This window comes from Hippopotamus amphibius, chromosome 10 (genome assembly GCF_030028045.1).
Source record: "Hippopotamus amphibius kiboko isolate mHipAmp2 chromosome 10, mHipAmp2.hap2, whole genome shotgun sequence".
In the NCBI taxonomy this organism is placed as follows: Eukaryota; Metazoa; Chordata; class Mammalia; order Artiodactyla; family Hippopotamidae; genus Hippopotamus; species Hippopotamus amphibius.
Genome location: NC_080195.1, coordinates 38,420,332 through 38,445,861, shown reverse-complemented (window position 1 = coordinate 38,445,861; position 25,530 = coordinate 38,420,332).

Here is a 25,530-nt window from a genome sequence, read left to right as displayed (position 1 = left end):
GATTACCCAGCATAAGCCACCCATTTCCTTGAATGTCTCAACAACAAATATTTCTCGGCTCCAAAGTCCAATGTTTTGCTGTTGCTTGGCCTCACTGTGCGTCGGGCACACATCCTGGCCTTTGGTTACCAATTATAGCGAGCCAGCCAGGAGGTGTGTGCCCATGGTGTGTTGATCTCGATCAGGGGCGTCGCCATTTAAAGTTCCCAGCACATGCCAGAGTACATTTGGCTCCAGGATACTGGCAGGGATTCTCCCTGATATGCAGTGGCTGCCCTACAGCATGAGGCTGCTTGTCTTGGAGACATGTCCAGAGCAACGGTATACAGTTCATGTCATTTGGGGGTAAGTCGCTCCAGCTTGCACAGGCTGGGAAATAGGTCTACTCCAACTGGGCTGCTCCCCTTAGCGGATGTGAGCCCCTCTGAGTCCATTCCCTCTTGAGAACTGGGGGCCTCCATGTGGGAGTGGAAGTGGAAGTTGACAAAATGCCTTCTCTGGCTTTCTGTCTTTGTGATTGGAGTGTTTATTTGTTCTTCATGTGTTTGTGTGTGTCAATGTGATGTTAATCACGGCAGTCTGTGCTTTGGTTTGTGGGATCCTGTTTGTGATTCGTACATTGTAGGTGTGTGAAACAGCACTTGCATTGAGTACTTGAGACGTCTTTGGTCAGTAACGGAGCTTGCATATGATCACACTAGGTATTGTTCCCTCCTGCGTTGTGTTTCAGCTGTGGTAGAACATTGGTTGACATATTCCCTTTCCAATGGGTAGGAATCTCCCCTTTGGTGCCTGGGAACTGTGATCCTGAGAGACCTTTTGGCATTGCATTTGTCTCTCTGCTATTGGATAACACCTGCTGTGATCAGCAGAGCTCTAGTCCATCTTGTAGTCCGCTAAGGGAGAAGCAAGTATTTTTTTTCTTTTTTTTACATTGCATGGCCAGCATATTCTACAGATTCTGGTGAAACATGGCATCAAATGAATCATTTTCATACCTCCAAAACCAGTCTATGTAAAATATTCAGTTAGAGAAAGTTTGCTCAGTGAAATCCTTTTGGTTTTCATCATTGTGACCCTGAGAAAACGAGCATATTTCCAGGAGACATGTGGAAGTTCATGAAGCAAATTGAACTTTTCCTAATTTCTTTGCTTTTTCCTTTTTGGCTCTTTCTGCTTCCCAGGTCAGTAGGCATGACAACTGTGGTCCTGATTCCCTATCTTTCAATTTGCATGCTGTTTGTCGTTTTGTTGTTAAAATGAGGGAACGTAGTTCGAAAACACTGAGGATGTTGTTCATCCTCACCCTTTGCTTTGGTCCTCAGGACTGAGAGTTTCTTTTTTGCATGTACTTTTGCGCTTGTTTTGTGTGAAAGTGTTGTGGCTCTGGGAAACTCAAATGTGCTTCCCCAACGCACCCCTTTCAGGTGCATTCTCCAGATTTGGGCCACTTTTAGGGATTAGGCAATTGACATCAACTGCCGAGTTGATGTGTAAATGATCTCTATTTCACTGAAAGGGAAGCACTTACCAATTCAATACTTCCTCCTCTGGAGAGAATTGGCCTCCATGGATTTCAGGCCCTGATGATCTGGCAAATAGCTAGTACTGAACTGATATCTGGTATGGAAGCTGCCTTAAGCTTCTTGCATTCTGAAGTATAAACCTTCTGCGGTCCCTAGGTTTCTTAGAGATCCAAAAAGACCTTATATCTGTTGCCAATTTGACAGCAAGGACCATAAGTTGAAATGATGACACTTGAAGTCTTTCTACATGGCCTCTCTAGATTTGGGTAGCATGAAACTTCACCAAGGTAAGTAACAAGCATTCCTTGACTCTCCCGGTCATTTCAAAGAGGATAGAAGATTGGAACATTGGATGCTGGGCACATCTAAGATTCCCTACCTTTGCCTACTTAGCAGAAGGTCTCAAAAGCATCCGTTTGCAATCAGAAATGCTGGTATGACATCCAGCTGACAATTGCTTGCTTCTTGGTTTTCACTAAGTGAAGGTGTTAAGGACTTGAGGATTGTAATCGATATATGTAATTAAAGCTAAGAAACTCATGAAAAGGAACACATTTCAGGATAGAGTAGGAAGGTGGGATAAATGTGTTGAGCCAAAAACCAACATTTGATGCATCATTGGGCTGAAACGAAACTCCACTTCAGGAAATGGATACTGTTATTAAAAATACTTTTTTTTCAAGGCTGGATTGGGTTCCGCTCTGCCAAGAGAACACGTTTACTTGGAATGCTGCTTTCAATAACATGGTATGTGAACTGTCCTGCCTTTAAGGGATCTCGATTTGCTTTTAAGATCTCTTCTCACTTTGGAGAAGAAAGAAGAATTCTCTTCAAAGGACTGATGAGCTTATTGGACCAGGTGTTTTGAAATAGCTTGTTAACTTTGGATTAGTTGCGGGGCCCTTAAGGCAACTCAAGGAGGACTATTTCAGTCGTATATCTGGTATGGAAATTACAGATAAAACATTGTGAAATGGGGGAGAAGCTTCTCCAATTACACAGGATGGATACATGGCACACCTGTCGATATTCTAGAAAGGGTACAAAGTTTCTGAAATGCAGGTATGCCTTGGGATAATCGGTCAGCCATGCTGACGGTTACATGAGAGCCACTTGAATAAGCTTCCTCCTCAACCCCTTGTCATGCGATCTTTAACCTTGCTTCTTTAAGTGTCTAACAGATAGTTAGGCTGAGGCTTTCCCAAAGTGCTTCAACTTCAAGAAGACTCTTACCAATGCAGTTTTGACAAACTGAGTAAACAGATGCATATGCTACTAACGTTTGTGGATTTGCTTCGCAATAATGCTGATTTTGATCTGTGTTCTCCCGTTACGGGAAGCTCTTCCCCTCCACTTCCTAACAACTTACAGCAATTTCTTCCCTTCTGCTTCTGCGTGTCTGGATTACCTGCCAGAACGTCTCCCCCAGAGTGCCACCCTCACGCTGCTTTTCAGGCTTATTCTCCTGGATTCCTTATACAAGTTTATATAAGACTTGGATCAAGACTTGCAACGTGGCATTGCTTCCAACTCAGAATGCACTGTAGCGCTTTGCTTTCCTCCAGCAGGACGTAGCTACAGTGGTCGTCACCCCATTCCCTGAAAGACTTGGGAAAAGATGAACCAGGATTCGAGGTTGAAAGCAAGTCCCCTAAAACAGAGATCCGCTGCTGAGTTTATGATTAACCACTCTAGCCAAATCATACCCACATATTCTCCTCAGGGTTGCAGAGGACCAAAGAAAAGGGGGAATTGTACCATAGCCAGCTGAATGCAGCCCTTCCCAGGCAGCCCTTGCTGTGCACTGTGACCCACTGCCCCGTTACCAGGCAATGGTTACCAGAAGACCACTAATGTCACTGTGACCACCCTGCTCAGCCATTGGTGGGCAGTGTAGTGGGCCCCTGCCCCAAGCAAGCCACTGTCTGTCAGCCATCTTTAGTGGGGCCCTTTGTTAGGCAGCAGTCAGTGGAGCGCTGCCCCTTCAGACCTGGAGCGTGAGGTAAGAGGCAAGTGCCAGCCTCCTCCCCAGCATTCTTCTGCTCACACGGCCTTGGGCCAGCTCGTGTGAAGGGGGGCCCAGAGAACAGGCTGGGGGTGTGTCCTGCAGGGCTCCAGAGCCAAGGCCATGAATGACCATTGGCCCAGACCAGGCCTTGAGGCAGTGTTGAACCTCTACCACACACCGCCACTGTGACCCTAAGGGTATGGCTCACAGTCTGGGGTACCTGACCGCCACGGTTTGGGTGGCCTGAGGAGCATTAAGACCTGTTGGGTCATGTGCACCCGGCTCCCTCAGTGATGAGAGCTAGCAAGGGTCTGGGACCTGGCCCTGAGGGAGCCACCAAGGCAGAGCTGCCTCCTCTGTGAGGCGTGGGCACTGGTGGGAGGACCCAGACCAGCTCCTGGACAAACCCTCCATGGCAGGAGGACCACCACCCCTCCCAGGGACCCCTTTCTCTTAGGTGGGTCTGGACCTCAGAGGGTGAGTCTTGTGCCTTGGGACCTTGCCCTTTCTTGTCACCCAGAGAGTGACATTTGTTTGCTGGAGATTGATAGGAACATTGAGACCTGAGTATGACCTGTCCTCAAGAACAATGGATCGGACAGGGAGAAGTTTTCAACGAACAGCCACACCGCTCCATCACCTTACCTCTAAGAGGGCTTTGCTAAAAGCTTTCAAGGTTGGGGATTACCCAGCATAAGCCACCCATTTCCTTGAATGTCTCAACAACAAATATTTCTCGGCTCCAAAGTCCAATGTTTTGCTGTTGTTTGGCCTCACTGTGCGTCGCGCACACATCCTGGCCCTTGGTTACCAATTATAATGAGCCAGCCAGGAGGTGTGTGCCCATGGTGTGTTGATCTCGATCAGGGACATCGCCATTTATAGTTCCCAGCACATGCCAGAGTACATTTTGCTCCAGGATACTGACAGGGATTCTCCCTGATATGCAGTGGCTGCCCTACAGCACGAGGCTGCTTGTCTTGGACACATGTCCAGAGCAACTGTATACAGTTCATGTCATTTGGGGGTAAGTCGCTCCAGCTTGCACAGGCTGGGAAATAGGTCTACTCCAACTGGGCTGCTCCCCTTAGCGGATGTGAGCCCCTCTGAGTCCATTCCCTCTTGAGAACTGGGGGCATCCATGTGGGAGTGGAAGTGGAAGTTGACAAAATGCCTTCTCTGGCTTTCTGTCTTTGTGATTGGAGTGTTTATTTGTTCTTCATGTGTTTGTGTGTGTCAATGTGGTGTTAATCACGGCAGTCTGTGCTTTGGTTTGTGGGATCCTGTTTGTGATTCGTACATTGTAGGTGTGTGAAACAGCACTTGCATTGAGTACTTGAGACGTTTTTGGTCAGTAACGGAGCTTGCATATGATCACACTAGGTAGCGTTCCCTCCTGCGTTGTGTTTCAGCTGTGGTGGAACATTGGTTGACATATTCCCTTTCCAATGGGTAGGAATCTGCCCTTTGGTGCCTGGGAACTGCGATCCTGAGAGACCTTTTGGCATTGCATTTGTCTCTCTGCTATTGGATAACACCTGCTGTGATCAGCAGAGCTCTAGTCCATCTTGTAGTCCGCTAAGGGACAAGCAAGTATCTTTTTTTTTTTTTTACATTGCATGGCCATCATATTCTACAGATTCTGGTGATACATGGCATCAAATGAATCATTTTCCTATCTCCAAAACCAGTCTATGTAAAATATTCAGTTAGAGAAAGTTTGCTCAGTGAAATCCTTTTGGTTTTCATCATTGTGACCCTGAGAAAACGAGCATATTTCCAGGAGACATGTGGAAGTTCATGAAGCAAATTGAACTTTTCCTAATTTTTTGCTTTTTCCTTTTTGGCTCTTTCTGCTTCCCAGGTCAGTAGGCATGACAACTATGGTCCTGATTCCCTATCTTTCAATTTGCATGTTGTTTGTCATTTTGTTGTTAAAATGAGGGAACGTAGTTCGAAAACACTGAGGATGTTGTTCATCCTCACCCTTTGCTTTGGTCCTCAGGACTGAGAGTTTCTTTTTTGCATGTACTTTTGCGTTTGTTTTGTGTGAAAGTGTTGTGGCTCTGGGAAACTCAAATGTGTTTCCCCAACGCACCCCTTTCAGGTGCATTCTCCAGATTTGGGCCACTTTTAGGGATAAGGCAATTGACATCAACTGCTGAGTTGATGTGTAAATGAGCTCTATTTCACTGAAAGGGAAGCGCTTACCTATTCAATACTTCCTCGTCTTGAGAGAATTGGCCTCCATGGATTTCAGGTCCTGATGATCTGGCAAATAGCTAGTACTGAACTGATATCTGGTATGGAAGCTGCCTTAAGCTTTTGCATTCTGAAGTATAAACCTTCTGCGGTCCCTAGCTTTCTTAGAGTTCCAAAAAGACCTTATATTTGTTGCCAATTTGACAGCAAGGTCCATAAGTTGAAATGATGACACTTGAAGTCTTTCTAAATGGCCTCTCTGGATTTGGGTAGCATGAAACTTCACCAAGGTAAGTAGCAAGCATTCCTTGACTCTCCCGGTCATTTCAGAGAGGATAGAGGATTGGGACATTGTAAGCTGGGCACAGCTAAGATACCCTACCTTTGCCTACTTAGCAGAAGGTCTCAAAAGCATCCGTTTGCAATCAGAAATGCTGGTATGGCATCCAGCTGACAATTGCTTGCTTCTTGGTTTTCACTAAGTGAAGGTGTTAAGGCCTTGAGGATTGTAATCGAAATATGCAATTAAAGCTAAGAAACTCATGAAAAGGAACACATTTCAGGATAGAGTAGGAAGGTGGGATAAATGTGTTGAGCCAAAAACCAACATTTGATGCATCATTGGGCTGAAACGAAACTCCACTTCGGGAAATGGATACTGTTATTAAAAATACGTTTTTTTCAAGGCTGGATTGGGTTCCCCTCTGCCAAGAGAACACGTTTACTTGGAATGCTGCTTTCAATAACATGGTATGTGAACTGTCCTGCCTTTAAGGGATCTCGATTTGCTTTTAAGATCTCTTCTCACTTTGGAGAAGAAAGAAGAATTCTCTTCAAAGGACTGATGAGCTTATTGGACCAGGTGTTTTGAAATAGTTTGTGAACTTTGGATTAGTTGCGGGGCCCTTAAGGCAACTCAAGGAGGACTATTTCAGTCGTATATCTGGTATGGAAATTACAGAGAAAACATTGTGAAATGGGGGAGAAGCTTCTCCAATTACACAGGATGGATACATGGCACACCTGTCGATATTCTAGAAAGGGTACAAAGTTTCTGAAATGCAGGTATGCCTTGGGATAATCGGTCAGCCATGCTGACGGTTACATGAGAGCCACTTGATTAAGCTTCCTTCTCAACCCCTTGTCATCCGATCTTTAACCTTGCCTCTTTAAGTGTCTAACAGATAGTTAGGCTGAGGCTTTCCCAAAGTGCTTCAACTTCAAGAAGACTCTTACCAATGCAGTTTTGACAAACTGAGTAAACAGATGCATATGCTACTAACGTTTGTGGATTTGCTTCGCAATAATGCTGATTTTGATCTGTGTTCTCCCGTTAAGGGAAGCTCTTCCCCTCAACTTCCTAACAACTTACAACAATTTCTTCCCTTCTGCTTCTGCGTGTCTGGATTACCTGCCAGAACGTCTGCCCCAGAGTGCCACCCTCACGCTGCTTTTCAGGCTTATTCTCCTGGATTCCTTATACAAGTTTATATAAGACTTGGATCAAGACTTGCAACGTGGCATTGCTTCCAACTCAGAATGCACTGTAGGGCTTTGCTTTCCTCCAGCAGGACGTAGCTAGAGTGGTCGTCACCCTATTCCCTGAAAGACTTGGGAAAAGATGTACCAGGAATCGAGGTTGAAAGCAAGTCCCCTAAAACAGAGATCCGCTGCTGAGTTTATGATTAACCACTCTAGCCAAATCATACCCACATATTCTCCTCAGGGTTGCAGAGGACCAAAGAAAAGGGGGAATTGTACCATAGCCAGCTGAATGCAGCCCTTCCCAGGCAGCCCTTGCTGTGCACTGTGACCCACTGCCCCGTTACCAGGCAATGGTTACCAGGAGACCACTAATGCCACTGTGACCACCCTGCTCAGCCATTGGTGGGCAGTGTAGTGGGCCCCTGCCCCAAGCAAGCCACTGTCTGTCAGCCATCTTTAGTGGGGGCCCTTTGTTAGCCAGCAGGCAGTGGAGTGCTGCCCCTTCAGACCTGGAGCGTGAGGTAAGAGGCAAGTGCCAGCCTTCTCCCCAGCATTCTTCTGCTCACACGGCCTTGGGCCAGCTGGTGTGATGGGGGGCCCAGAGAACAGGCTGGGGGTGTGTCCTGCAGGGCTCCAGAGCCAAGGCCATGAATGACCATTGGCCCAGACCAGGCCTTGAGGCAGTGTTGAACCTCTACCACACACCGCCACTGTGACCCTAAGGGTATGGCTCACAGTCTGGGGTACCTGACCGCCACTGTATGGGTGGCCGGAAGAGCATTAAGACCTGTTGGGTCATGTGCACCTGGCTCCCTCAGTGATGAGAGCTAGCAAGGGTCTGGGACCTGGCCCTGAGGGAGCCACCAAGGCAGAGCTGCCTCCTCTGTGAGGCATGGGCACTGGTGGGAGGACCCAGACCAGCTCCTGGACAAACCCTCCATGGCAGGAGGACCACCACCCCTCCCAGGGACCCCTTTCTCTTAGGTGCGTCTGGACCTCAGAGGGTGAGTCTTGTGCCTTGGGACCTTGCCCTTTCTTGTCACCCAGAGAGTGACATTTGTTTGCTGGAGATTGATAGGAACATTGAGACCTGACTATGACCTGTCCTCAAGAACAATGGATCGGACAGGGAGAAGTTTTCAACGAAAAGCCACACCCCTCCATCAAATTACCTCTAAGAGGACTTTGCTAAAAGCTTTCAAGGTTGGGGATTACCCAGCATAAGCCACCCATTTCCTTGAATGGCCCAACAACAAATATTTCTCGGCTCCAAAGTCCAATGTTTTGCTGTTGTTTGGCCTCACTGTGCGTCGCGCACACATCCTGGCCCTTGGTTACCAATTATAGCTAGCCAGCCAGGAGGTGTGTGCCCATGGTGTGTTGATCTCGATCAGGGGCATCGCCATTTATAGTTCCCAGCACATGCCAGAGTACATTTGGCTCCAGGATACTGGCAGGGATTCTCCCTGATATGCAGTGGCTGCCCTACAGCATGAGGCTGCTTGTCTTGGAGACATGTCCAGAGCAACGGTATACAGTTCATGTCATTTGGGGGTAAGTCGCTCCAGCTTGCACAGGCTGGGAAATAGGTCTACTCCAACTGGGCTGCTCCCCTTAGCGGATGTGAGCCCCTCTGAGTCCATTCCCTCTTGAGAACTGGGGGCCTCCATGTGGGAGTGGAAGTGGACGTTGACAAAATGCCTTCTCTGGCTTTCTGTCTTTGTGATTGGAGTGTTTATTTGTTCTTCATGTGTTTGTGTGTGTCAATGTGGTGTTAATCACGGCAGTCTGTGCTTTGGTTTGTGGGATCCTGTTTGTGATTCGTACATTGTAGGTGTGTGAAACAGCACTTGCATTGAGTACTTGAGACGTCTTTGGTCAGTAACGGAGCTTGCATATGATCACACTAGGTATCGTTCCCTCCTGCGTTGTGTTTCAGCTGTGGTGGAACATTGGTTGACATATTCCCTTTCCAATGGGTAGGAATCTCCCCTTTGGTGCCTGGGAACTGCGATCCTGAGAGACCTTTTGGCATTGCATTTGTCTCTCTGCTATTGGATAACACCTGCTGTGATCAGCAGAGCTCTAGTCCATCTTGTAGTCCGCTAAGGGACAAGCAAGTATTTTTTTTTTTTTTTACATTGCATGGCCAGCATATTCTACAGATTCTGGTGAAACATGGCATCAAATGAATCATTTTCATATCTCCAAAACCAGTCTATGTAAAATATTCAGGTAGAGAAAGTTTGCTCAGTGAAATCCTTTTGGTTTTCATCATTGTGACCCTGAGAAAACGAGCATATTTCCAGGAGACATGTGGAAGTTCATGAAGCAAATTGAACTTTTCCTAATTTCTTTGCTTTTTCCTTTTTGGCTCTTTCTGCTTCCCAGGTCAGTAGGCATGACAACTGTGGTCCTGATTCCCTATCTTTCAATTTGCATGTTGTTTGTCGTTTTGTTGTTAAAATGAGGGAACGTAGTTCGAAAACACTGAGGATGTTGTTCATCCTCACCCTTTGCTTTGGTCCTCAGGACTGAGAGTTTCTTTTCTGCATGTACTTTTGCGTTTGTTTTGTGTGAAAGTGTTGTGGCTCTGGGAAACTCAAATGTGCTTCCCCAACGCACCCCTTTCAGGTGCATTCTCCAGATTTGGGCCACTTTTAGGGATAAGGCAATTGACATCAACTGCCGAGTTGATGTGTAAATGAGCTCTATTTCACTGAAAGGGAAGCACTTACCTATTCAATACTTCCTCCTCTTGAGAGAATTGGCCTCCATGGATTTCAGGTCCTGATGATCTGGCAAATAGCTAGTACTGAACTGATATCTGGTATGGAAGCTGCCTTAAGCTTCTTGCATTCTGAAGTATAAACCTTCTGCGGTCCCTAGGTTTCTTAGAGATCCAAAAAGACCTTATATCTGTTGCCAATTTGACAGCAAGGACCATAAGTTGAAATGATGACACTTGAAGTCTTTCTAAATGGCCTCTCTAGATTTGGGTAGCATGAAACTTCACCAAGGTAAGTGGCAAGCATTCCTTGACTCTCCGGGTCATTTCAAAGAGGATAGAGGATTGGGACATTGGATGCTGGGCACATCTAAGATTCCCTACCTTTGCCTACTTAGCAGAAGGTCTCAAAAGCATCCGTTTGCAATCAGAAATGTTGGTATGGCATCCAGCTGACAATTGCTTGCTTCTTGGTTTTCACTAAGTGAAGGTGTTAAGGCCTTGAGGATTGTAATCGAAATATGCAATTAAAGCTAAGAAACTCATGAAAAGGAACACATTTCAGGATAGAGTAGGAAGGTGGGATAAATGTGTTGAGCCAAAAACCAACATTTGATGCATCATTGGGCTGAAACGAAACTCCACTTCGGGAAATGGATACTGTTATTAAAAATACGTTTTTTTCAAGGCTGGATTGGGTTCCCCTCTGCCAAGAGAACACGTTTACTTGGAATGCTGCTTTCAATAACATGGTATGTGAACTGTCCTGCCTTTAAGGGATCTCGATTTGCTTTTAAGATCTCTTCTCACTTTGGAGAAGAAAGAAGAATTCTCTTCAAAGGACTGATGAGCTTATTGGACCAGGTGTTTTGAAATAGTTTGTGAACTTTGGATTAGTTGCGGGGCCCTTAAGGCAACTCAAGGAGGACTATTTCAGTCGTATATCTGGTATGGAAATTACAGAGAAAACATTGTGAAATGGGGGAGAAGCTTCTCCAATTACACAGGATGGATACATGGCACACCTGTCGATATTCTAGAAAGGGTACAAAGTTTCTGAAATGCAGGTATGCCTTGGGATAATCGGTCAGCCATGCTGACGGTTACATGAGAGCCACTTAATTAAGCTTCCTTCTCAACCCCTTGTCATCCGATCTTTAACCTTGCCTCTTTAAGTGTCTAACAGATAGTTAGGCTGAGGCTTTCCCAAAGTGCTTCAACTTCAAGAAGACTCTTACCAATGCAGTTTTGACAAACTGAGTAAGCAGATGCATATGCTACTAACGTTTGTGGATTTGCTTCGCAATAATGCTGATTTTGATCTGTGTTCTCCCGTTAAGGGAAGCTCTTCCCCTCAACTTCCTAACAACTTACAACAATTTCTTCCCTTCTGCTTCTGCGTGTCTGGATTACCTGCCAGAACGTCTGCCCCAGAGTGCCACCCTCACGCTGCTTTTCAGGCTTATTCTCCTGGATTCCTTATACAAGTTTTTATAAGACTTGGATCAAGACTTGCAACGTGGCATTGCTTCCAACTCAGAATGCACTGTAGGGCTTTGCTTTCCTCCAGCAGCAAATAGCTAGAGTGGTCGTCACCCCATTCCCTGAAAGCCTTGGGAAAATGTGAACCAGGAATCTACGTTGAAAGCAAGTCCCCTAAAACAGAGATCCGCTGCTGAGTTTATGATTAACCACTCTATCCAAATCATACCCACATATTCTCCTCAGGGTTGCAGAGGACCAAAGAAAAAGGGGAATTGTACCATAGCCAGCTGAATGCAGCCCTTCCCAGGCAGCCCTTGCTGTGCACTGTGACCCACTGCCCCGTTACCAGGCAATGGTTACCAGGAGACCACTAATGCCACTGTGACCACCCTGCTCAGCCATTGGTGGGCAGTGTAGTGGGCCCCTGCCCCAAGCAAGCCACTGTCTGTCAGCCATCTTTAGTGGGGGCCCTTTGTTAGGCAGCAGTCAGTGGAGTGCTGCCCCTTCAGACCTGGAGCATGAGGTAAGAGGCAAGTGCCAGCCTTCTCCCCAGCATTCTTCTGCTCACACGGCCTTGGGCCAGCTGGTGTGTTGGGGGGCCCAGAGAACAGGCTGGGGGTGTGTCCTGCAGGGCTCCAGAGCCAAGGCCATGAATGACCATTGGCCCAGACCAGGCCTTGAGGCAGTGTTGAACCTCTACCACACACCGCCACTGTGACCCTAAGGGTATGGCTCACAGTCCGGGGTACCCGACCGCCACTGTTTGGGTGGCCTGAGGAGCATTAAGACCTGTTGGGTCATGTGCACCCGGCTCCCTCAGTGATGAGAGCTAGCAAGGGTCTGGGACCTGGCCCTGAGGGAGCCACCAAGGCAGAGCTGCCTCCTCTGGGAGGCGTGGGCACTGGTGGGAGGACCCAGACCAGCTCCTGGACAAACCCTCCATGGCAGGAGGACCACCACCCCTCCCAAGGACCCCTTTCTCTTAGGTGGGTCTGGACCTCAGAGGGTGAGTCTTGTGCCTTGGGACCTTGCCCTTTCTTGTCACCCAGAGAGTGACATTTGTTTGCTGGAGATTGATAGGAACATTGAGACCTGACTATGACCTGTCCTCAAGAACAATGGATTGGACAGGGAGAAGTTTTCAACGAAAAGCCACACCCCTCCATCACCTTACCTCTAAGAGGGCTTTGCTAAAAGCTTTCAAGGTTGGGGATTACCCAGCATAAGCCACCCATTTCCTTGAATGTCTCAACAACAAATATTTCTCGGCTCCAAAGTCCAATGTTTTGCTGTTGTTTGGCCTCAGTGTGCGTCGCGCACACATCCTGGCCTTTGGTTACCAATTATAGCGAGCCAGCCAGGAGGTCTGTGCCCATGGTGTGTTGATCTCGATCAGGGGCGTCGCCATTTATAGTTCCCAGCACATGCCAGAGTACATTTGGCTCCAGGATACTGGCAGGGATTCTCCCTGATATGCAGTGGCTGCCCTACAGCACGAGGCTGCTTGTTTTGGACACAGGTCCAGAGCAACGGTATACAGTTCATGTCATTTGGGCGTAAGTGGCTACAGCTTGCACAGGCTGGGAAATAGGTCTACTCCAACTGGGCTGCTCCCCTTAGCGGATGTGAGCCCCTCTGAGTCCATTCCCTCTTGAGAACTGGGGGCCTCCATGTGGGAGTGGAAGTGGAAGTTGACAAAATGCCTTCTCTGGCTTTCTGTCTTTGTGATTGGAGTGTTTATTTGTTCTTCATGTGTTTGTGTGTGTCAATGTGGTGTTAATCACGGCAGTCTGTGCTGTGGTTTGTGGGATCCTGTTTGTGATTCGTACATTGTAGGTGTGTGAAACAGCACTTGCATTGAGTACTTGAGACGTCTTTGGTCAGTAACGGAGCTTGCATATGATCACACTAGGTATCGTTCCCTCATGCGTTGTGTTTCAGCTGTGTTGGAACATTGGTTGACATATTCCCTTTCCAATGGGTAGGAATCTCCCCTTTGGTGCCTGGGAACTGCGATCCTGAGAGACCTTTTGGCATTGCATTTGTCTCTCTGCTATTGGATAACACCTGCTGTGATCAGCAGAGCTCTAGTCCATCTTGTAGTCCGCTAAGGGACAAGCAAGTATTTTTTTTTTTTTTACATTGCATGGCCATCATATTCTACAGATTCTGTTGAAACATGGCATCAAATGAATCATTTTCATATCTCCAAAACCAGTCTATGTAAAATATTCAGGTAGAGAAAGTTTGCTCAGTGAAATCCTTTTGGTTTTCATCATTGTGACCCTGAGAAAACGAGCATATTTCCAGGAGACATGTGGAAGTTCATGAAGCAAATTGAACTTTTCCTAATTTCTTTGCTTTTTCCTTTTTGGCTCTTTCTGCTTCCCAGGTCAGTAGGCATGACAACTGTGGTCCTGATTCCCTATCTTTCAATTTGCATGTTGTTTGTCGTTTTGTTGTTAAAATGAGGGAACGTAGTTCGAAAACACTGAGGATGTTGTTCATCCTCACCCTTTGCTTTGGTCCTCAGGACTGAGAGTTTCTTTTCTGCATGTACTTTTGCGTTTGTTTTGTGTGAAAGTGTTGTGGCTCTGGGAAACTCAAATGTGCTTCCCCAACGCACCCCTTTCAGGTGCATTCTCCAGATTTGGGCCACTTTTAGGGATAAGGCAATTGACATCAACTGCCGAGTTGATGTGTAAATGAGCTCTATTTCACTGAAAGGGAAGCACTTACCTATTCAATACTTCCTCCTCTTGAGAGAATTGGCCTCCATGGATTTCAGGTCCTGATGATCTGGCAAATAGCTAGTACTGAACTGATATCTGGTATGGAAGCTGCCTTAAGCTTCTTGCATTCTGAAGTATATACCTTCTGCGGTCCCTAGGTTTCTTAGAGATCCAAAAAGACCTTATATCTGTTGCCAATTTGACAGCAAGGACCATAAGTTGAAATGATGACACTTGAAGTCTTTCTAAATGGCCTCTCTAGATTTGGGTAGCATGAAACTTCACCAAGGTAAGTGGCAAGCATTCCTTGACTCTCCGGGTCATTTCAAAGAGGATAGAGGATTGGGACATTGGATGCTCGGAACATCTAAGATTCCCTACCTTTGCCTACTTAGCAGAAGGTCTCAAAAGCATCCGTTTGCAATCAGAAATGCTGGTATGGCATCCAGCTGACAATTGCTTGCTTCTTGGTTTTCACTAAGTGAAGGTGTTAAGGACTTGAGGATTGTAATCGAAATATGCAATTAAAGCTAAGAAACTCATGAAAAGGAACACATTTCAGGATAGAGTAGGAAGGTGGGATAAATGTGTTGAGCCAAAAACCAACATTTGATGCATCATTGGGCTGAAACGAAACTCCACTTCGGGAAATGGATACTGTTATTAAAAATACGTTTTTTTCAAGGCTGGATTGGGTTCCCCTCTGCCAAGAGAACACATTTACTTGGAATGCTGCTTTCAATAACATGGTATGTGAACTGTCCTGCCTTTAAGGGATCTCGATTTGCTTTTAAGATCTCTTCTCACTTTGGAGAAGAAAGAAGAATTCTCTTCAAAGGACTGATGAGCTTATTGGACCAGGTGTTTTGAAATAGTTTGTGAACTTTGGATTAGTTGAGGGGCCCTTAAGGCAACTCAAGGAGGACTATTTCAGTCGTATATCTGGTATGGAAATTACAGAGAAAACATTGTGAAATGGGGGAGAAGCTTCTCCAATTACACAGGATGGATACATGGCACACCTGTCGATATTCTAGAAAGGGTACAAAGTTTCTGAAATGCAGGTATGCCTTGGGATAATCGGTCAGCCATGCTGACGGTTACATGAGAGCCACTTGATTAAGCTTCCTTCTCAACCCCTTGTCATCCGATCTTTAACCTTGCCTCTTTAAGTGTCTAACAGATAGTTAGGCTGAGGCTTTCCCAAAGTGCTTCAACTTCAAGAAGACTCTTACCAATGCAGTTTTGACAAACTGAGTAAGCAGATGCATATGCTACTAACGTTTGTGGATTTGCTTCGCAATAATGCTGATTTTGATCTGTGTTCTCCCGTTAAGGGAAGCTCTTCCCCTCAACTTCCTAACAACTTACAACAATTTCTTCCCTTCTGCTTCTGCGTGTCTGGATTACCTGCCAGAACGTCTGCCCCAGAGTGCCACCCTCACGCTGCTTTTCAGGCTTATTCTCCTGGATTCCTTATACAAGTTTTTATAAGACTTGGATCAAGACTTGCAACGTGGCATTGCTTCCAACTCAGAATGCACTGTAGGGCTTTGCTTTCCTCCAGCAGCAAATAGCTAGAGTGGTCGTCACCCCATTCCCTGAAAGACTTGGGAAAATGTGAACCAGGAATCTACGTTGAAAGCAAGTCCCCTAAAACAGAGATCCGCTGCTGAGTTTATGATTAACCACTCTAGCCAAATCATACGCACATATTCTCCTCAGGGTTGCAGAGGACCAAAGAAAAAGGGGAATTGTACCATAGCCAGCTGAATGCAGCCCTTCCCAGGCAGCCCTTGCTGTGCACTGTGACCCACTGCCCCGTTACCAGGCAATGGTTACCAGGAGACCACTAATGCCACTGTGACCACCCTGCTCAGCCATTGGTGGGCAGTGTAGTGGGCCCCTGCCCCAAGCAAGCCACTGTCTGTCAGCCATCTTTAGTGGGGGCCCTTTGTTAGGCAGCAGTCAGTGGAGTGCTGCCCCTTCAGACCTGGAGCATGAGGTAAGAGGCAAGTGCCAGCCTTCTCCCCAGCATTCTTCTGCTCACACGGCCTTGGGCCAGCTGGTGTGTTGGGGGGCCCAGAGAACAGGCTGGGGGTGTGTCCTGCAGGGCTCCAGAGCCAAGGCCATGAATGACCATTGGCCCAGACCAGGCCTTGAGGCAGTGTTGAACCTCTACCACACACCGCCACTGTGACCCTAAGGGTATGGCTCACAGTCCGGGGTACCCGACCGCCACTGTTTGGGTGGCCTGAGGAGCATTAAGACCTGTTGGGTCATGTGCACCCGGCTCCCTCAGTGATGAGAGCTAGCAAGGGTCTGGGACCTGGCCCTGAGGGAGCCACCAAGGCAGAGCTGCCTCCTCTGGGAGGCGTGGGCACTGGTGGGAGGACCCAGACCAGCTCCTGGACAAACCCTCCATGGCAGGAGGACCACCACCCCTCCCAAGGACCCCTTTCTCTTAGGTGGGTCTGGACCTCAGAGGGTGAGTCTTGTGCCTTGGGACCTTGCCCTTTCTTGTCACCCAGAGAGTGACATTTGTTTGCTGGAGATTGATAGGAACATTGAGACCTGACTATGACCTGTCCTCAAGAACAATGGATTGGACAGGGAGAAGTTTTCAACGAAAAGCCACACCCCTCCATCACCTTACCTCTAAGAGGGCTTTGCTAAAAGCTTTCAAGGTTGGGGATTACCCAGCATAAGCCACCCATTTCCTTGAATGTCTCAACAACAAATATTTCTCGGCTCCAAAGTCCAATGTTTTGCTGTTGTTTGGCCTCAGTGTGCGTCGCACACACATCCTGGCCTTTGGTTACCAATTATAGCGAGCCAGCCAGGAGGTCTGTGCCCATGGTGTGTTGATCTCGATCAGGGGCGTCGCCATTTATAGTTCCCAGCACATGCCAGAGTACATTTGGCTCCAGGATACTGGCAGGGATTCTCCCTGATATGCAGTGGCTGCCCTACAGCACGAGGCTGCTTGTTTTGGACACAGGTCCAGAGCAACGGTATACAGTTCATGTCATTTGGGCGTAAGTGGCTACAGCTTGCACAGGCTGGGAAATAGGTCTACTCCAACTGGGCTGCTCCCCTTAGCGGATGGGAGCCCCTCTGAGTCCATTCCCTCTTGAGAACTGGGGGCCTCCATGTGGGAGTGGAAGTGGAAGTTGACAAAATGCCTTCTCTGGCTTTCTGTCTTTGTGATTGGAGTGTTTATTTGTTCTTCATGTGTTTGTGTGTGTCAATGTGGTGTTAATCACGGCAGTCTGTGCTTTGGTTTGTGGGATCCTGTTTGTGATTCGTACATTGTAGGTGTGTGAAACAGCACTTGCATTGAGTACTTGAGACGTCTTTGGTCAGTAACGGAGCTTGCATATGATCACACTAGGTATCGTTCCCTCATGCGTTGTGTTTCAGCTGTGGTGGAACATTGGTTGACATATTCCCTTTCCAATGGGTAGGAATCTCCCCTTTGGTGCCTGGGAACTGCGATCCTGAGAGACCTTTTGGCATTGCATTTGTCTCTCTGCTATTGGATAACACCTGCTGTGATCAGCAGAGCTCTAGTCCATCTTGTAGTCCGCTAAGGGACAAGCAAGTATTTTTTTTTTTTTTTTACATTGCATGGCCATCATATTCTACAGATTCTGGTGAAACATGGCATCAAATGAATCATTTTCATATCTCCAAAACCAGTCTATGTAAAATATTCAGTTAGAGAAAGTTTGCTCAGTGAAATCCTTTTGGTTTTCATCATTGTGACCCTGAGAAAACGAGCATATTTCCAGGAGACATGTGGAAGTTCATGAAGCAAATTGAACTTTTCCTAATTTCTTTGCTTTTTCCTTTTTGGCTCTTTCTGCTTCCCAGGTCAGTAGGCATGACAACTGTGGTCCTGATTCCCTATCTTTCAATTTGCATGCTGTTTGTCGTTTTGTTGTTAAAATGAGGGAACGTAGTTCGAAAACACTGAGGATGTTGTTCATTCTCACCCTTTGCTTTGGTCCTCAGGACTGAGAGTTTCTTTTCTGCATGTACTTTTGCGTTTGTTTTGTGTGAAAGTGTTGTGGCTCTGGGAAACTCAAATGTGCTTCCCCAACGCACCCCTTTCAGGTGCATTCTCCAGATTTGGGCCACTTTTAGGGATAAGGCAATTGACATCAACTGCCGAGTTGATGTGTAAATGAGCTCTATTTCACTGAAAGGGAAGCACTTACCTATTCAATACTTCCTCCTCTTGAGAGAATTGGCCTCCATGGATTTCAGGTCCTGATGATCTGGCAAATAGCTAGTACTGAACTGATATCTGGTATGGAAGCTGCCTTAAGCTTCTTGCATTCTGAAGTATAAACCTTCTGCGGTCCCTAGGTTTCTTAGAGATCCAAAAAGACCTTATATCTGTTGCCAATTTGACAGCAAGGACCATAAGTTGAAATGATGACACTTGAAGTCTTTCTAAATGGCCTCTCTAGATTTGGGTAGCATGAAACTTCACCAAGGTAAGTGGCAAGCATTCCTTGACTCTCCGGGTCATTTCAAAGAGGATAGAGGATTGGGACATTGGATGCTGGGCACATCTAAGATTCCCTACCTTTGCCTACTTAGCAGAAGGTCTCAAAAGCATCCGTTTGCAATCAGAAATGTTGGTATGGCATCCAGCTGACAATTGCTTGCTTCTTGGTTTTCACTAAGTGAAGGTGTTAAGGCCTTGAAGATTGTAATCGAAATATGCAATTAAAGCTAAGAAACTCATGAAAAGGAACACATTTCAGGATAGAGTAGGAAGGTGGGATAAATGTGTTGAGCCAAAAACCAACATTTGATGCATCATTGGGCTGAAACGAAACTCCACTTCGGGAAATGGATACTGTTATTAAAAATACGTTTTTTTCAAGGCTGGATTGGGTTCCCCTCTGCCAAGAGAACACGTTTACTTGGAATGCTGCTTTCAATAACATGGTATGTGAACTGTCCTGCCTTTAAGGGATCTCGATTTGCTTTTAAGATCTCTTCTCACTTTGGAGAAGAAAGAAGAATTCTCTTCAAAGGACTGATGAGCTTATTGGACCAGGTGTTTTGAAATAGTTTGTGAACTTTGGATTAGTTGCGGGGCCCTTAAGGCAACTCAAGGAGGACTATTTCAGTCGTATATCTGGTATGGAAATTACAGAGAAAACATTGTGAAATGGGGGAGAAGCTTCTCCAATTACACAGGATGGATACATGGCACACCTGTCGATATTCTAGAAAGGGTACAAAGTTTCTGAAATGCAGGTATGCCTTGGGATAATCGGTCAGCCATGCTGACGGTTACATGAGAGCCACTTGATTAAGCTTCCTTCTCAACCCCTTGTCATCCGATCTTTAACCTTGCCTCTTTAAGTGTCTAACAGATAGTTAGGCTGAGGCTTTCCCAAAGTGCTTCAACTTCAAGAAGACTCTTACCAATGCAGTTTTGACAAACTGAGTAAGCAGATGCATATGCTACTAACGTTTGTGGATTTGCTTCGCAATAATGCTGATTTTGATCTGTGTTCTCCCGTTAAGGGAAGCTCTTCCCCTCAACTTCCTAACAACTTACAACAATTTCTTCCCTTCTGCTTCTGCGTGTCTGGATTACCTGCCAGAACGTCTGCCCCAGAGTGCCACCCTCACGCTGCTTTTCAGGCTTATTCTCCTGGATTCCTTATACAAGTTTTTATAAGACTTGGATCAAGACTTGCAACGTGGCATTGCTTCCAACTCAGAATGCACTGTAGGGCTTTGCTTTCCTCCAGCAGCAAATAGCTAGAGTGGTCGTCACCCCATTCCCTGAAAGCCTGGGAAAATGTGAACCAGGAATCTACGTTGAAAGCAAGTCCCCTAAAACAGAGATCCGCTGCTGAGTTTATGATTAACCACTCTATCCAAATCATACCCACATATTCTCCTCAGGGTTGCAGAGGACCAAAGAAAAAGGGGAATTGTACCATAGCCAGCTGAATGCAGCCCTTCCCAGGCAGCCCTTGCTGTGCACTGTGACCCACTGCCCCGTTACCAGGCAATGGTTACCAGGAGACCACTAATGCCACTGTGACCACCCTGCTCAGCCATTGGTGGGCAGTGTAGTGGGCCCCTGCCCCAAGCAAGCCACTGTCTGTCAGCCATCTTTAGTGGGGGCCCTTTGTTAGGCAGCAGTCAGTGGAGTGCTGCCCCTTCAGACCTGGAGCATGAGGTAAGAGGCAAGTGCCAGCCTTCTCCCCAGCATTCTTCTGCTCACACGGCCTTGGGCCAGCTGGTGTGTTGGGGGGCCCAGAGAACAGGCTGGGGGTGTGTCCTGCAGGGCTCCAGAGCCAAGGCCATGAATGACCATTGGCCCAGACCAGGCCTTGAGGCAGTGTTGAACCTCTACCACACACCGCCACTGTGACCCTAAGGGTATGGCTCACAGTCTGGGGTACCCGACCGCCACTGTTTGGGTGGCCTGAGGAGCATTAAGACCTGTTGGGTCATGTGCACCCGGCTCCCTCAGTGATGAGAGCTAGCAAGGGTCTGGGACCTGGCCCTGAGGGAGCCACCAAGGCAGAGCTGCCTCCTCTGGGAGGCGTGGGCACTGGTGGGAGGACCCAGACCAGCTCCTGGACAAACCCTCCATGGCAGGAGGACCACCACCCCTCCCAAGGACCCCTTTCTCTTAGGTGGGTCTGGACCTCAGAGGGTGAGTCTTGTGCCTTGGGACCTTGCCCTTTCTTGTCACCCAGAGAGTGACATTTGTTTGCTGGAGATTGATAGGAACATTGAGACCTGACTATGACCTGTCCTCAAGAACAATGGATTGGACAGGGAGAAGTTTTCAACGAAAAGCCACACCCCTCCATCACCTTACCTCTAAGAGGGCTTTGCTAAAAGCTTTCAAGGTTGGGGATTACCCAGCATAAGCCACCCATTTCCTTGAATGTCTCAACAACAAATATTTCTCGGCTCCAAAGTCCAATGTTTTGCTGTTGTTTGGCCTCAGTGTGCGTCGCGCACACATCCTGGCCTTTGGTTACCAATTATAGCGAGCCAGCCAGGAGGTCTGTGCCCATGGTGTGTTGATCTCGATCAGGGGCGTCGCCATTTATAGTTCCCAGCACATGCCAGAGTACATTTGGCTCCAGGATACTGGCAGGGATTCTCCCTGATATGCAGTGGCTGCCCTACAGCACGAGGCTGCTTGTTTTGGACACAGGTCCAGAGCAACGGTATACAGTTCATGTCATTTGGGCGTAAGTGGCTACAGCTTGCACAGGCTGGGAAATAGGTCTACTCCAACTGGGCTGCTCCCCTTAGCGGATGTGAGCCCCTCTGAGTCCATTCCCTCTTGAGAACTGGGGGCCTCCATGTGGGAGTGGAAGTGGAAGTTGACAAAATGCCTTCTCTGGCTTTCTGTCTTTGTGATTGGAGTGTTTATTTGTTCTTCATGTGTTTGTGTGTGTCAATGTGGTGTTAATCACGGCAGTCTGTGCTTTGGTTTGTGGGATCCTGTTTGTGATTCGTACATTGTAGGTGTGTGAAACAGCACTTGCATTGAGTACTTGAGACGTCTTTGGTCAGTAACGGAGCTTGCATATGATCACACTAGGTATCGTTCCCTCCTGCGTTGTGTTTCAGCTGTGGTGGAACATTGGTTGACATATTCCCTTTCCAATGGGTAGGAATCTCCCCTTTGGTGCCTGGGAACTGCGATCCTGAGAGACCTTTTGGCATTGCATTTGTCTCTCTGCTATTGGATAACACCTGCTGTGATCAGCAGAGCTCTAGTCCATCTTGTAGTCCGCTAAGGGACAAGCAAGTATTTTTTTTTTTTTTTTACATTGCATGGCCAGCATATTCTACAGATTCTGGTGAAACATGGCATCAAATGAATCATTTTCATATCTCCAAAACCAGTCTATGTAAAATATTCAGTTAGAGAAAGTTTGCTCAGTGAAATCCTTTTGGTTTTCATCATTGTGACCCTGAGAAAACGAGCATATTTCCAGGAGACATGTGGAAGTTCATGAAGCAAATTGAACTTTTCCTAATTTCTTTGCTTTTTCCTTTTTGGCTCTTTCTGCTTCCCAGGTCAGTAGGCATGACAACTGTGGTCCTGATTCCCTATCTTTCAATTTGCATGTTGTTTGTCGTTTTGTTGTTAAAATGAGGGAACGTAGTTCGAAAACACTGAGGATGTTGTTCATCCTCACCCTTTGCTTTGGTCCTCAGGACTGAGAGTTTCTTTTCTGCATGTACTTTTGCGTTTGTTTTGTGTGAAAGTGTTGTGGCTCTGGGAAACTCAAATGTGCTTCCCCAACGCACCCCTTTCAGGTGCATTCTCCAGATTTGGGCCACTTTTAGGGATAAGGCAATTGACATCAACTGCCGAGTTGATGTGTAAATGAGCTCTATTTCACTGAAAGGGAAGCACTTACCTATTCAATACTTCCTCCTCTTGAGAGAATTGGCCTCCATGGATTTCAGGTCCTGATGATCTGGCAAATAGCTAGTACTGAACTGATATCTGGTATGGAAGCTGCCTTAAGCTTCTTGCATTCTGAAGTATATACCTTCTGCGGTCCCTAGGTTTCTTAGAGATCCAAAAAGACCTTATATCTGTTGCCAATTTGACAGCAAGGACCATAAGTTGAAATGATGACACTTGAAGTCTTTCTAAATGGCCTCTCTAGATTTGGGTAGCATGAAACTTCACCAAGGTAAGTGGCAAGCATTCCTTGACTCTCCGGGTCATTTCAAAGAGGATAGAGGATTGGGACATTGGATGCTCGGAACATCTAAGATTCCCTACCTTTGCCTACTTAGCAGAAGGTCTCAAAAGCATCCGTTTGCAATCAGAAATGCTGGTATGGCATCCAGCTGACAATTGCTTGCTTCTTGGTTTTCACTAAGTGAAGGTGTTAAGGACTTGAGGATTGTAATCGAAATATGCAATTAAAGCTAAGAAACTCATGAAAAGGAACACATTTCAGGATAGAGTAGGAAGGTGGGATAAATGTGTTGAGCCAAAAACCAACATTTGATGCATCATTGGGCTGAAACGAAACTCCACTTCGGGAAATGGATACTGTTATTAAAAATACGTTTTTTTCAAGGCTGGATTGGGTTCCCCTCTGCCAAGAGAACACATTTACTTGGAATGCTGCTTTCAATAACATGGTATGTGAACTGTCCTGCCTTTAAGGGATCTCGATTTGCTTTTAAGATCTCTTCTCACTTTGGAGAAGAAAGAAGAATTCTCTTCAAAGGACTGATGAGCTTATTGGACCAGGTGTTTTGAAATAGTTTGTGAACTTTGGATTAGTTGCGGGGCCCTTAAGGCAACTCAAGGAGGACTATTTCAGTCGTATATCTGGTATGGAAATTACAGAGAAAACATTGTGAAATGGGGGAGAAGCTTCTCCAATTACACAGGATGGATACATGGCACACCTGTCGATATTCTAGAAAGGGTACAAAGTTTCTGAAATGCAGGTATGCCTTGGGATAATCGGTCAGCCATGCTGACGGTTACATGAGAGCCACTTGATTAAGCTTCCTTCTCAACCCCTTGTCATCCGATCTTTAACCTTGCCTCTTTAAGTGTCTAACAGATAGTTAGGCTGAGGCTTTCCCAAAGTGCTTCAACTTCAAGAAGACTCTTACCAATGCAGTTTTGACAAACTGAGTAAGCAGATGCATATGCTACTAACGTTTGTGGATTTGCTTCGCAATAATGCTGATTTTGATCTGTGTTCTCCCGTTAAGGGAAGCTCTTCCCCTCAACTTCCTAACAACTTACAACAATTTCTTCCCTTCTGCTTCTGCGTGTCTGGATTACCTGCCAGAACGTCTGCCCCAGAGTGCCACCCTCACGCTGCTTTTCAGGCTTATTCTCCTGGATTCCTTATACAAGTTTTTATAAGACTTGGATCAAGACTTGCAACGTGGCATTGCTTCCAACTCAGAATGCACTGTAGGGCTTTGCTTTCCTCCAGCAGCAAATAGCTAGAGTGGTCGTCACCCCATTCCCTGAAAGACTTGGGAAAATGTGAACCAGGAATCTACGTTGAAAGCAAGTCCCCTAAAACAGAGATCCGCTGCTGAGTTTATGATTAACCACTCTAGCCAAATCATACGCACATATTCTCCTCAGGGTTGCAGAGGACCAAAGAAAAAGGGGAATTGTACCATAGCCAGCTGAATGCAGCCCTTCCCAGGCAGCCCTTGCTGTGCACTGTGACCCACTGCCCCGTTACCAGGCAATGGTTACCAGGAGACCACTAATGCCACTGTGACCACCCTGCTCAGCCATTGGTGGGCAGTGTAGTGGGCCCCTGCCCCAAGCAAGCCACTGTCTGTCAGCCATCTTTAGTGGGGGCCCTTTGTTAGGCAGCAGTCAGTGGAGTGCTGCCCCTTCAGACCTGGAGCATGAGGTAAGAGGCAAGTGCCAGCCTTCTCCCCAGCATTCTTCTGCTCACACGGCCTTGGGCCAGCTGGTGTGTTGGGGGGCCCAGAGAACAGGCTGGGGGTGTGTCCTGCAGGGCTCCAGAGCCAAGGCCATGAATGACCATTGGCCCAGACCAGGCCTTGAGGCAGTGTTGAACCTCTACCACACACCGCCACTGTGACCCTAAGGGTATGGCTCACAGTCCGGGGTACCCGACCGCCACTGTTTGGGTGGCCTGAGGAGCATTAAGACCTGTTGGGTCATGTGCACCCGGCTCCCTCAGTGATGAGAGCTAGCAAGGGTCTGGGACCTGGCCCTGAGGGAGCCACCAAGGCAGAGCTGCCTCCTCTGGGAGGCGTGGGCACTGGTGGGAGGACCCAGACCAGCTCCTGGACAAACCCTCCATGGCAGGAGGACCACCACCCCTCCCAAGGACCCCTTTCTCTTAGGTGGGTCTGGACCTCAGAGGGTGAGTCTTGTGCCTTGGGACCTTGCCCTTTCTTGTCACCCAGAGAGTGACATTTGTTTGCTGGAGATTGATAGGAACATTGAGACCTGACTATGACCTGTCCTCAAGAACAATGGATTGGACAGGGAGAAGTTTTCAACGAAAAGCCACACCCCTCCATCACCTTACCTCTAAGAGGGCTTTGCTAAAAGCTTTCAAGGTTGGGGATTACCCAGCATAAGCCACCCATTTCCTTGAATGTCTCAACAACAAATATTTCTCGGCTCCAAAGTCCAATGTTTTGCTGTTGTTTGGCCTCAGTGTGCGTCGCACACACATCCTGGCCTTTGGTTACCAATTATAGCGAGCCAGCCAGGAGGTCTGTGCCCATGGTGTGTTGATCTCGATCAGGGGCGTCGCCATTTATAGTTCCCAGCACATGCCAGAGTACATTTGGCTCCAGGAT